The sequence below is a fragment of the Euphorbia lathyris genome, chromosome 1 (genome assembly GCF_963576675.1).
Source record: "Euphorbia lathyris chromosome 1, ddEupLath1.1, whole genome shotgun sequence".
Classification (NCBI taxonomy): Eukaryota; Viridiplantae; Streptophyta; class Magnoliopsida; order Malpighiales; family Euphorbiaceae; genus Euphorbia; species Euphorbia lathyris.
In genome coordinates, this window is record NC_088910.1 from 11,791,041 (window position 1) to 11,803,937 (window position 12,897).

At 37.4% G+C, this 12,897-nt stretch overlaps 1 pseudogene; it reads left to right on the top strand.

The window, feature by feature from the left end:
* Positions 1 to 3,302: 3,302 nt before the first annotated feature.
* LOC136216895 (protein PAT1 homolog 2-like) lies at positions 3,303 to 4,219 on the top strand (annotated as a pseudogene).
* Positions 4,220 to 12,897: the final 8,678 nt, after the last annotated feature.

The following is a 12,897-nucleotide window of genomic DNA, read 5'->3' on the forward strand; positions in this document are numbered from 1 at the left end:
AGTAATCTAATCGGACATGGAATTCGTTTTTCTAATGGTTTTAGGAATCCTAATGAGCAAAGTAAAAATAAATCGAGAAGTCTTTTTATAGTTAGGTTAGGATTAGACAATGGCATTTTTAAATGAGGGATAAGGTAAAAAAAAAAATTAATGTGGTAAATGATATAAATATAACTATACATATGATATTTGTAATTTGAATTTTATTTTTTAAATAATATTAGAAGTTTGAATAATGTTTAGTTATTGGCCCTGTCTGGGAATTAGTAGCTGATTACATTAGCTGATTTGACTAGTTGTTTGTGTAGACCTGTTTGGTAAAAATTAGCTGATTGATAATAGCGGTTTGTGCAAAAAGACGAATAAGGGCATTAATTTTGGCGCAGGAGAAGAGGAAGTCTATCTATTAGGGTTAAAGAAGTCCATTAATTTTAATATTGCAAAACGCTAATTGAAAAAGCTCCTTTTAAGAGCTTAATCTAAATTAGCGTTTTCATCCCAAAACTCTCTCCCAAACCTCTCTCCACCAAACACTCCAATTAGCGGTTTCAGTGGTCAAACCTCTAAAGTTGGTCAAAACCGCTCTTTTTATCCCAAAACGCTCTTTACCAAACCGGGCCATTATTAATGAAGCATTTTATGCAATCAGTAATCTCGTTATATCCACTCCACCATTGCGTCTTGTTACCACTCATTAATAACAGATCAAATACGTGTAAACGTAAAAAAGAAAGAAAAATAAAGGCTTAATATCCCTGAATTTGTCCAAAAAGCTTGATTAGCCTCTTGAATTTTCAAAGTGTCTCGATAGTCCATTCAAATTGCATAAAATATTCAGTTAGCCTATTGAATTTGCGCAAAATATAATAAATTGATCACTCGGTTGTAAAAAAGTAAGTTAAATGCGGAAGATGTATTGTATACGTCTTAAAAAAAATAAAACGACAAAGATCGGGATATACAGTTTTAATATTAGCGAAGACAAGTTTTATAGTTTAATAAGTAATAACTTCCTTTTTAATCTATTTTTAATTATGTAATAACATTCTAAGATGCGTGGAATACATGCTCCGCATTCAATTTACTTTTTTACAATCGAGTGTTCAATTGATTACATTTTACGCAAGTTCAAGGGGTTAACTGGATATTTTATGCAAGTTGAGGAGGCTATTGGGATACTTTGAAAGTTCAGAAGCCAATCAAGCTTTTTGGACAATTTCAGAAGGCAAATGATGTATTAAGCAAAAAATAAAAATGTTAAAAAATAAGAGCGTTATTGACATATCCAAAAATCCAATTCAGCACAGCAGGATGAATCATGTCAGCATAAAACATCACTTCATTAGAGATCATGTACTCATGAATAAGATTCCCATCATTCGCTTGCTTTAACAATGTTGTCAGGCCTTCCGTGCACATAATGAAGAGATACGGAGACAACGGGTCACCCTGTCGGAGCCCTCTTGTTGGTTTAAATCCAGCGAATTCAACATTCATGTTTACTATTTGGTATTCTACTAAAGATACACAACTCATTATCATATCAATAAACTGGAGTGGGAAATTCATACGTACCATAATAGCTCTTATGAATGGCCATTCCACTCTATCGTATGCTTTAAACATGTCTACTTTCAGTGTGGCATACCCTTAACGTCTTCCTCTACCTAGTTTTAAGGCGTGGCCAACCTCATATGCGATCATGATATTATCCGTAATAGACCGTTTAGGAACAAAGGCACTCTGGGATGGAGAGATGATACTATTTATTATCCGTTTCAGTCTGTTTGCAATAACTTTGGTCATGATTTTCATCAGGATGTTGCATAAAGCAATGGGTCTAAGATCCGTGATGCTAGAGGGCGGAAACTTTTTAGGAATGAGCACCAAATTGGTAATATTATGATGTGTTGGGATGGAGCCACTATTGAGACAGGAGATGCAAAAAGCCGCCACTTCAGGGCCCAAAGTTTCCCAGTGCTGTTGGTAAAATCTCAGATTAAGCCCGTCAGGGCCAGGGGATTTATCCGAGTGCATAGAAAAGAGTGCCGATTTTATCTCCTCTGCCGTATAACCCCTGAGGAGCTGCTGCCCTTGTGCCGTTGAGATACTAGACTGGACTGCCTCAACTAAATTTAATCCATCGCAACCTTGTGATTTGAATATATTTTCAAAATGCAACTGAATTTCCTTTGCCAAGTTCGAGCTCCACAAACAGCGGGTTCCTGCTACGCTTTGTAGGTTATCAAAATCGTTTTTTATTCTTCGGTTCTTAACCATTTTATAGAAAAAACGCGAGTTTTGATCGCCCTCACGGAGCCATTGCACTTTCACCCGTTGTTTCTAATATATCTCCTGCTTATGTCTGACTTTGTCCAGTTCTGCCGAAACTGAATTAAATTCCTGACTATCCCCTAATCATCGTAACGCTTCTAACCGTGCATGTAGCTGATGCGTTCGCCCTCTGAACCTCTGTCTGAACTGACTGCCCCAATTACTAATTGTATTTCTGCATTCGGCCAATCTGGTAGGGAAATCCCTCCCATGCGATGCGCTCCAGCTATTAGCAATATGCATCCGACACTCCTCTTCAAGCCACCATGCGTTTTTGTACCGAAATCTTCCTATCCCAAGTGTCATCGGATTTCTTATTTTCAGAATAAGAGCAGAGTGGTCCGACTGTGTAGTGATAACATTAACTATGTAGGCTGAAGGGAACCGATCCAGCCATGCTTGATTTGCTAGCCCCCTGTCTAACGTCTCTTCCAACGTATGCTGACCATGTCTTCTTCTGCTCCAGGTAAATGGATAACCATGCATAGGGACTTTTGAAAGTTGACAAACATCAATGGTGTAATTAAAACTGCTTAGGAGTTGGGCAGGTTGTCTTCAGCCACCTTTCTTTCCAAATGTACAGAGCATATTGTTGAAGTCTCCTATAACCACCCACGCTAAATTAGCAATACAATATAGTTCTTTGAGACATTGCCAAGATTGAATTCTTCTTCCTCTTTCTGGAAACTCGTACAAACCAGTCAATGTTCATTCCTCCATCCGTGGCACTGATATTTTGACATCAATGAAGTTCCTACCAAATTTAAAAAGGTTAACCGAGACGTCACTCTTCCATAACAACGCTACACCTCCTCCTCCACGAACACATGGCACAACGAAATTACCTACCATAGTTTCCATTAAGAAGATCATGTTAGGTTTATGGGTCTGAATGAGCTCTTTGAGCTCCCTTATTGACTCTAGGTTACCCATGCCTCGACAGTTCATAGCTTTCAGCTGGCCCGTTCATGGAGCCTTCTGGTATCTCTTCATTAGTATTCTCTTTCATTGTTTTCTCTCCTTCTGCTTCATTCATTCTTTTTCGCTTTGCATCTGACAGTGATTGCCTCCTTCTTGATGTAGATGATATTGACCGTTTTGTAGAATTCAATCAGCTTCAAAATGGTGGAGCCCAATTGAGCCGAGGAGGCATATCTTGTTGGAGGGGCTTGTAGCCTCTCTGCAGTTGGTCGATCCACTTGGGAAGACGGGACATACAGTTGGACTTGCTCCAAAGGATGATCTTATGTTCTTGCGGATAGTGTCGCTTTCCAAGGGCCAAAAGCTGCTTGCAAGGTACCTTCAGCTTCTTTCTCTTGGGAGTGACCTTATGCGGATTGTTTGCATGGCTATTTTTTGTCATTTGAGGTTTTTGTTTGGAGGCCTCCCCTCTGATTCTGGAGCCGCAGAAAGCACTACTAACCTTGCTAGGGTTGTCTCATTTTGTGCCCGACGTATGGACCTTGGTTCACTTAGTGCTTGTCTTGCAGCAGTTGTTTGTTCCTCTGAGCAGCCCCCTTCGACCCCTAGGAAACACTGCTGGAAATAGGGCTTCTATCATTTTAATGTCTGTTTTGGAGAGGGCAACCGAATTGTTGAATGAAATTCAAGATACTAGCAACTATAATGTGACAAATCTGGCACTTTGGAAGGCCTCATTTGATGAGTTTTTTGGTCTACTTGTGAAGTATTGCATCAACAAATATGATAGCATTATGCAGTCTACTTTGCCAGATCCAGCTGAAGCTATCAAGAGGAATTACTTATGGAGCTCTTACGTGCCAGTGTTCCCCACACTAATGATTTCCAAAAGAAGATGTTATACGATCTTTCTCAAAGATCCTTCAGTGTTCAAGATGCTGGTAATAGAAGAATAAATACCTAAACGATACTGAGCTAATATGAGCAACTTGAAAATGCTATATTACTTGATAACTGTTGGAGCTGGAATATAAAAACAGCAGGAGACCGAACAAAAAATAAATAGGCAGAGTCGCGGACAATGTCGCTTTCTTTAAGACGTTCGCGGAACTGTCGGAAAATTGCAAGCAGTATGAACCCCGACCGCCTCCAGGATAAAACAGCCCTCTGTAATACGAAATTGTATTGCAACCGTACAATTTCATTTCTGTCTACACTCTCAGTTTGCTCAGTTTCGAAAAATTGAATGAATGAATTAATGTGTAAGTAAACCAGTCTCTCACACCTATTTTATACTGGAAAAAAGAGCTGTTGAGCTTTGATTCAGTGGAGAAGAAGGTGGGAGGATAATCAGGGAAGGTAGGGGAGACTGGGTTTGAGAGAGACACGTTCAGAAAAGACTAATTTAGAGTATTTAACTAAATAAAAATTAATAATAAAAAATATTATTAGTTTTTTCAATAAAAAATTATAGATTTTACACCACACCACACCACACCCAACCCAACCCGGTTTGGACGGCGGCAACGGCGTGTGTGGTGGTCAACCAAGAGGTAGGTCCTCACCCTTTCACAAAAGTGTGTACCCCTTGGGGCACACCCCAAGTGTGTGAGGACCTCCTTAATAAGTATCTCCACCAAGTGCTTTGAAAGCAATGTGAGATACTTTCCATCTTGAAAACTCAAAGGCATAGGCTCTTTTCATAAACTCAAAGATCCTTAAGTGTTCAAGATGCTGATAAATAGTCGAATAAATACCTAAACGATACTAAGCTAATATGAGCAACTTGAAAATGCTGTATTACCTGATAACCCTTGAGCTCCAAGTAGGTCCAGTCTTGGAAAGAGCAAATGTAACAAATTGTTGGACAATCGAGGTTCTGGGGTATTTGTTTCTATGCTGTTGTGCTCGTGCACCATTGCTTAGTTAGGAATCCGTGGTGTAAATGACGCCGAAGCTTTGGAGCATTGCAAGTCAGTTTTTAATGCTTTCGGGTTTTAGTTTTCGAATCTGTAGTTAGTCATTTTCACACAACTCCGCACAACTGCCTTGAAAAAAAACATGTAACTGAGCTGCCTTAGATGTTGGTAGAACTCTCTTGGGGTGTTTCTTTACTTCGGGTCGGGTGGTCACGTTATGTTCATCTTTTCTTTAAGAGAGGGCTTGTTTTTTATGCTCTGTTATAGCATGTACAATACAGTATTTGGTCAATAGATTCCTACTTTCCTGTCATATTTTGTTTCCAAGGAGAGGTGGGATATGGAGAAGTTGTATAGTGGATCGGGTACAACAGGCTGAAATGGAAAAGCGATTGGTGTAAAGAAAAAAATTATACAATTGTAAAATTGTCATGTTTTCATTGATAAGGTTTAATGGACCGGGCTTGGGACGGGATGTCGCTTTCATGGTCTGTATTAGTTATCGGTTTCAGGTTAATTAAAAAAATAATCAATTATTTATTTAACATGACGTTAATTTATCAAATTTGTATTGGCTTCGGGTCGTATTATCAGATTGTATCAAAGGATTTAATTTAACTCTCATTAAAGCAATAAGGACATTAAAACATTAACCGAACCATTTTTGTTAGTAAAAGATGGGTAACCTAAAACCCGAAAACTAATCCTAACTAGATTGACACCAGCTCAAAAAATCCGAACAGCTAGGGACCAAATTTATTAAACCTTTTAATGAATAAAACATCCTTCAGAAACGTAAAACAGAAACTACAATATTCAGAAACTAACATAGTATCAAACCACATTGCTATAATGTATCTCACTGTTGATCAGATTGTAGATGTTCTTCCCGTAACCGAAACGAAGAACACTGAGATTCGATTGGATGATTTCGACAAGTCTCCGATAAAGCGGCACGTTTCGATGCTTGCTCAAATTCAATGCTGTTTGTATCACATAATTACCAAACTGATCTTTAGCAATCTGCAACAATTCATTACTGCTACAATGCAAGAAATCCTCCCCAACGTAATCCATACCCGCCTCCGATTTCAAGCACTTCTTGACAACATAGCTGCCCCATTTCTGCGTCGATAGCTTCACGTAATGACCTCGAAGCATCGACACTATTAGCGTAGTAAATGTCGGATTTTCGAGCCCTAAAACCTTCTGCACAACATGGTTCCCTGAAGGATCATGCGAAAGGAACACCGCGTTTTTCGCGACCAATTCAAGAAGTTGTTGCCTATGAAACCCTTGGATTTTATCAATCATGTAATTCAAAGAAATACATCCTACTACATCAGTTGCCAAAGCAAGAAATTCTGAAATTCCTGCTTCATAAAGTGGTATGTTCTGATTCATATGAAGGCAATCCAGGCAGCAATTTACGACATACGATCCGGTTTTATTCCTCATTAACCTGTTAAACGAAAGCGACATTCTGAAAACAATCAAAGAACTAAAAGATGATCCTTTAAGCGATTTGATCAACTTCTTCATCAATTTCGCCCCGTGTAAACTCATCGCTACACCGACAAAAATTTCGTCGTATTTCGCTATGTTCTCCACCAGAAACCCCAATTGAAGTTTGTTGCAGACATCAAACAGCTTGGAACAGACATGGCAGCCGAATGGATCAATCATCAGATGGTAAATTAGGGGAATTCCCGAAATCTTGGAAGTATTGATCTCGACTAGTCGACTCACCATTGAATCTCCGGCCATTCTTATAGTTTCCTGAAGCTTTCTTGAGCCTTCAGGAGTGATTGCAAGTTTCAAGAAAGTAAGGTCTTCTACCTTTTCTTGTTCAGAATTTGAAATTGCCGGCATTTCATTGTTTAAACCTGTAAAGATTTGATTTATATTGCCTGGAATTGAAGCCCGGATGGATTGATGAGGGTACAATGGAACTGCCGGACGATTTGAATTGTTGAACACAGATTCTTGAGTTTCCGATGGACTTTGGCCGGAAAAGGAAAGATTAGCGAGGGAAAGAGAGAGATTGTCGATCGGAATTGAATTGTTGGGTAACTCCATGGCTAAATTAGAGAATCAGAGAATGGAAAGAAGAAGTAGGAAAAGAATGTTTATATAGAGAGACTATGTAGCGGGAACTCTTTTAAATTAGGGATAAATGATCATTTTTGGTGTATTTTGATTGGCACAAAAAATCATCAATTAGGTCCCTGAATTAACAAAAAATCATCAATTGAGTCCTCATTCTAAATAAAAATCATCAATTAAGGCCTCATCGAAAATCATTCGGTTAAACAGTTTCAGACCATCTTCCTTAAACTCATTTTGAACCAACACAGAGATTATTACAGTCTCTATTAAATAGTCACAGTTTCTGATTTTAGAATGAGATGAGGATTCAATTGATGATTTTTATTTAGTTCAGGGACTTAATTGATGATTATGAGAGTTTAGGGTTCTAATTGACTTTGAAGCTTCAGTTTGGAGATCCAAATGGGTATAATGCCATTTTGATTTCTTGATAATTGGAGCAATTTGGAATTTTTAACGGGTAAGGGTACCTACGAATTAAATGAGACGGATATGAGATGCAAAAAATATATCTGTTAGGGTAAAGGGATGGATACGGATAATTAAAAAAAATAAACAAGTAAGAGTTTGAGATTGGATACCCTACCTGTTGCCATCACTTGTTATAACACATCAGTAACTTATGTGTACATGTGTGTAAACATGCTATATTTTTTAAATTTGGGCTTAAAACATCATTTGCCCCTTGAACTTGTCCAAAATAGTTGATTGGCCCCCTGAACTTTCAAAGTGTCTCGATAGTCTCCTGAACTTGCATAAGTTAACCCCCTGAACTTGCATAAAATGTAATCAATTAATCATTCGGATATGTTACACGTGCCTTAGAATATTATTACATGCTTCACAAAATAGATTAAAACATGTTAAAAAAGATGTTCTTACTTATTCAACTATAAAATATTTTCTTCTCTAATATTATAATCGCATACCCCGATCTTGGTCGTTTTACTTTTTAAAGATGTGTGGAACATATCTTCCGCATTTAACTTACTTTTTTACAACCAAATGATTAATTGATTACATTTTATGCAAGTTTAGGGGGCTAACTGAATATTTTATGCAAGTTTAGGGGGCTATCGAGATACTTTGAAAGTTCAGGGGGCCAATCAACCATTTTAGACAAGTTCAGGGGGCAAATGATGTATTAAGCCTTAAATTTGTTTCTTGTGTTTTGAAACCATCACTGATAAGTGACATCATGACGCATATGTGGAGTGGAAATAATGAGATTCATAACTACGTTATATATAGTTAGACCTAAAATTGGTCCAACTAGCAAATGTTAAGAGTATAATTATAGAGATAATATTATTTTTTACCTTAAACATCGAGTATTTGTACATATTATCCCTACAAATTATTTCTTAAATGAATCCAGGCACGAGGCTAAAAACCAGGGTTGTAAATTTTTTATTTTTAGTTTAAATTTAATTTAAAAAATTAATTTCATATATAAATTTTTTATTTTATTTGTTAAAAAAACAAAAAAAGAAAATAAAAAAATTATATATGAAATTAATAAAATATAATTATAACAATTTGAGATTTTAATTAAATATTATTATTATTTTTTTGAAACAAAATATTATTATTTTAATTAATGTTATAATTAAAATTATAAAATCAGTATTAATATTTAAACACTATCTATAATTTCATTATTAAGTTTATGATCCCTACGGAAATAGAGATAGATTTCCCACGGAGCGCAAAGAACATATTACTCATCCTTCTTCAAATTTCAAGCAAATTTTTTTTACTATTCCCATCCTCTAGGATTCTTTTTAGGAAATCTTTGTCTGTATCTGGGCGGATTCCTGACAGAGATATGAAATACAGAGATATGAAATACTTACTACATTAACAATCCTAGATCAAACACGGTTAGGTGGTCCCATAAGAACTTTGCATATTGCAACATGTAGGAATGTGTAAATGTAAACTCACTTAAAATTTTTTTGGAAAAACCATTCACTAAAGTTTAAATCATTTAACAATTAGTTAAGTAAGTGATTGTCCACGAACCTAGTTTTACTTCAGATCCATTTCGCCGATTTTTTCCGGTTGGTTGAAACTGGATGGCGACTCTATCTTTTACAAATCAAGTGTTTTGAAGTGCTCTTTTGTATCGAATTACACGATACGGTTCCTCACCAGTCTAGCATCGAACCTTATTCTATTTATAGTGTTTATTTAGATTTAGGGTTTTGAACACGGTTCAGAAGTAGAGGGATTTGAGGCTTCTATTAGCAATCTCTCTAGAGAGAGTTTATTAATATCTAGATTTCAACATTGCTTATATTTATTTAGTTTTCATTAGTCAATTATCAACTCGATTAGATTAGTAATTTTCACGAGGTTTCTGTGTAATTTTTGTATTTCGACGGTTATCAAGTATTACCACAATATTTTGTCTCAATAAATTCACTCCAACGACTTCAAGAGTAAAAAGACATCGGAAACATGACTTAGCTTCCACATTAACTAAACAATGGGTAAGTTATCTGAGTGGAAACCCGAGATTAATCCTAACTAGGTCGGCACCAGCTTAGAGAACCCGAACATCTAAAGACCAAATTTATTTAACCATTTAATCATATCCAATGTAAACAATTACTTCCAAGCTACAAGCCTATTCTAAATGAATAAAACATCCTTCAGGATTAATACATAAACTAACTTAGTATCAAACCACATTGCTATAATATTGTATCTCACTCATGATCAGATTATAGATGTTCTTCCCGTAACCGAACCGCAGGACACCGAGATTCGATTGGATGCTTTCGACAAGTCTCCGATAAAGCGACACGTTCCGTTGCTTGCTCAATTTCAATAATGTTTGTATCACATAATTACCAAACTGATCTTTAGCAATCTGCAACAATTGATTACTGTTACAATTCAAGAAATCCTCCACTCCGTATTCCATACCGGCCTCCGATTTCAAGCACTTCTCGACGACATGGCTGCCCCATTTCTGCGTCGATAGCTTCACGTAATGACCTCGAAGCATCAAAGCTATTATCATAGTAAATGTCGGATTTTCGAGCCCTAAAACCTTCTGCACAACATGGTTCCCCGAAGGATCCTGTGAAAGAAACACCGCGTTTTTCGCGACCAATTCGAGAAGTTGTTGCCTACGAAACCCTTGGATTTTATCAATCATGTAATTCAAAGAAACACATCCTACTACATCAGTTGCCAAATCAAGAAATTCTGAAATTCCTGCTTCATAAAGTGGTGTGTTCTGATTGATATCAAGGCAATCCAGGCAGCTATTTACGACATACGATCCGGCTTTATTCCTCATTAACCGGTTAAATGAAACCGACATTCTGAAAACAATCAAAGAACTGTAAGATGATCCTTTAAGCAATTTGATCAACTTCTTCATCAATTTCGCTCCGTGTAAATTTGTCGCTACACCGACGAAAATTTCGTCGTATTTCGCTATGTTCTCCACCAGAAACCCCAATTGAAGTTTGTTGCAGACATCAAATAGCCTGGAACAGACATGGCAGCCGTACGGATCAATCATCAGATAGTAAATTAGGGGAATTCCTGAAATCTTTGAAGTAATGATTTCGACTACTCGATTCACCCTTGAAGCTCCGGCCGTTATTATAGTTTCCTGAAGCTGTATCGAGCCTTCAGGAGTCATTGCAAAACTCAAGAAAGTAAAGTCTTCTACCGTTGCTTCTTCAGAATTTGAAATTGCAGATTCTTGAGTTTCAGACGGACTGGCTCGAAGCGTTTGGTCGGAAAAGGAAAGATTAGCGAGGGAAAGAGAGAGATTGTCGATCGGAATTGAATTGGTGGGTACATCCATGGCTAAATTAGAGAATCAGCGAAGAAATAAACAATGGAAAGAGGAGTAGGAATATCGATGGTATAATGTTTATATATATTACAGTAATTAATCTGTAATCTAATCGGACATGGAAATCGTTTTTCTAATTGGTAACGGATTTCTTTGTTTTAGGAATCCTGATGAGCAACGAAAAAATAAAAGTATGTTTTTTTTTTAATTAAATATATACGGAGAAGTCTTTTTATAGTTAGCTTAGGATTAGAGAATGATATGTTTAAATTAGGGATAAGGTAAAAAAAAAATTCTTAATTTCATAAATAATATAATTATAAGGGATAAGGTGAAAAAAAAATACCTTATTTTACTTTTAACGTTTAAAATAGTGCAATTTTACTCCTAACGTTGGCAGCCAAAAACAATTTTACCTCTAACATTAGCAAATTGGTTCAATTTCGGACATTATTATAAAACACAGATATTTTGTTCCTTATTATGTACTTGATATCGGGCTAAACGATATCATATGCGTGACGTCATCACTACACTTTTACAACCTAGGCCCAAACGACCTTAGAAGGACAGAAACCATTGATGCGACCCAAGCCCAAACGAGCAGCGGCCCATCATCATATATTCCAGCCTCCAAGCCTTAACACATCAAAGGACCTTCTGGAATCCTACAAGATAAAGGATTCCTCACATGATCTGGAATCATAAGCTTGTAAGGATTCTTAAGGAGCTGACAAACCTTAAACCTAATCATGCACTATAAATACACAGGTATAAGTATAAGGTTCGATACGTTAACTATTATCTTTAAACTAGTCCATTCCCTTCCATTCAATCTCAGATTATAAACTGACTTAGGCATCGAAGCGGGTTTGCTGTACTCCAACCCCGTCTGGCTTGCTTATTGTTTTATAGGCTCTAATATGACGTCGGATCATCGTCACGATCGAATCCCGTGACCAAGTTCAAGTAACGAGATATCATTGGTGCGGTGAACGTGGATTGATCTTATCTACCATCTGTCAAAATATTCCGTGATGGCTCAATCCGATCGAGTTCATTCAGAAATCCACCGGAGTAGCAATGAATAAGTGGACTAACGTGTTGGGCCCTAACCTCAGTTAGACCCTCAGTATCAGCTCTTGGCAAGGAAGTATCCCACAAATTTGTGCAAAATTTAGCCACTCATGAGCTAGAGATTGCCGATCTGCAACGACAATTGCGGAAGGCCAAGGAGGGTGAGAGGAAAAAGCCCGCACGGGAGGTAGAATCTGGTGGGGAGTCCTTCGGAACCCCTAGGGCCTTTCCCTGAAGCCCATCACCTAGTCGAAGGTATTCCAGATCAAGGAGCCCTCGCAGGCACTATACTAGGCGAAGGAATCTGAAGGGCAACGAAAACCCTATGGGTGAGGCAAACACCGTTCCCTATTAAAGCCCTAGAGCAACCACCGTCGAAGGTCCGAGCCTAAGCAAACGAGGGTTAAAGAAGGCACACCCTTTGTTATCACCATTTTAGTAGGGTTTAGAATATAGTTTTATCTGTATTTTTTAGTCTTAATGTATATATTCCACTGCTTATTAGTGACTTTTAACTTATTTTGGTCTTGGTTAGAATTTTGAGCGATTTCAGCCAATTTCAGGCCTTAAACGAAAAAAAGGCAGTTTGAAAGGTTGCCCGTCCATGTAGCTCGCTGAGCAACCTAGACGAGCTATGATTTTGAGTTAACAAATGAAGTTCAAAGTCACAAAACACGAGTTGTATAAGTAGCTCGACGAGCAAGGCATCATAGC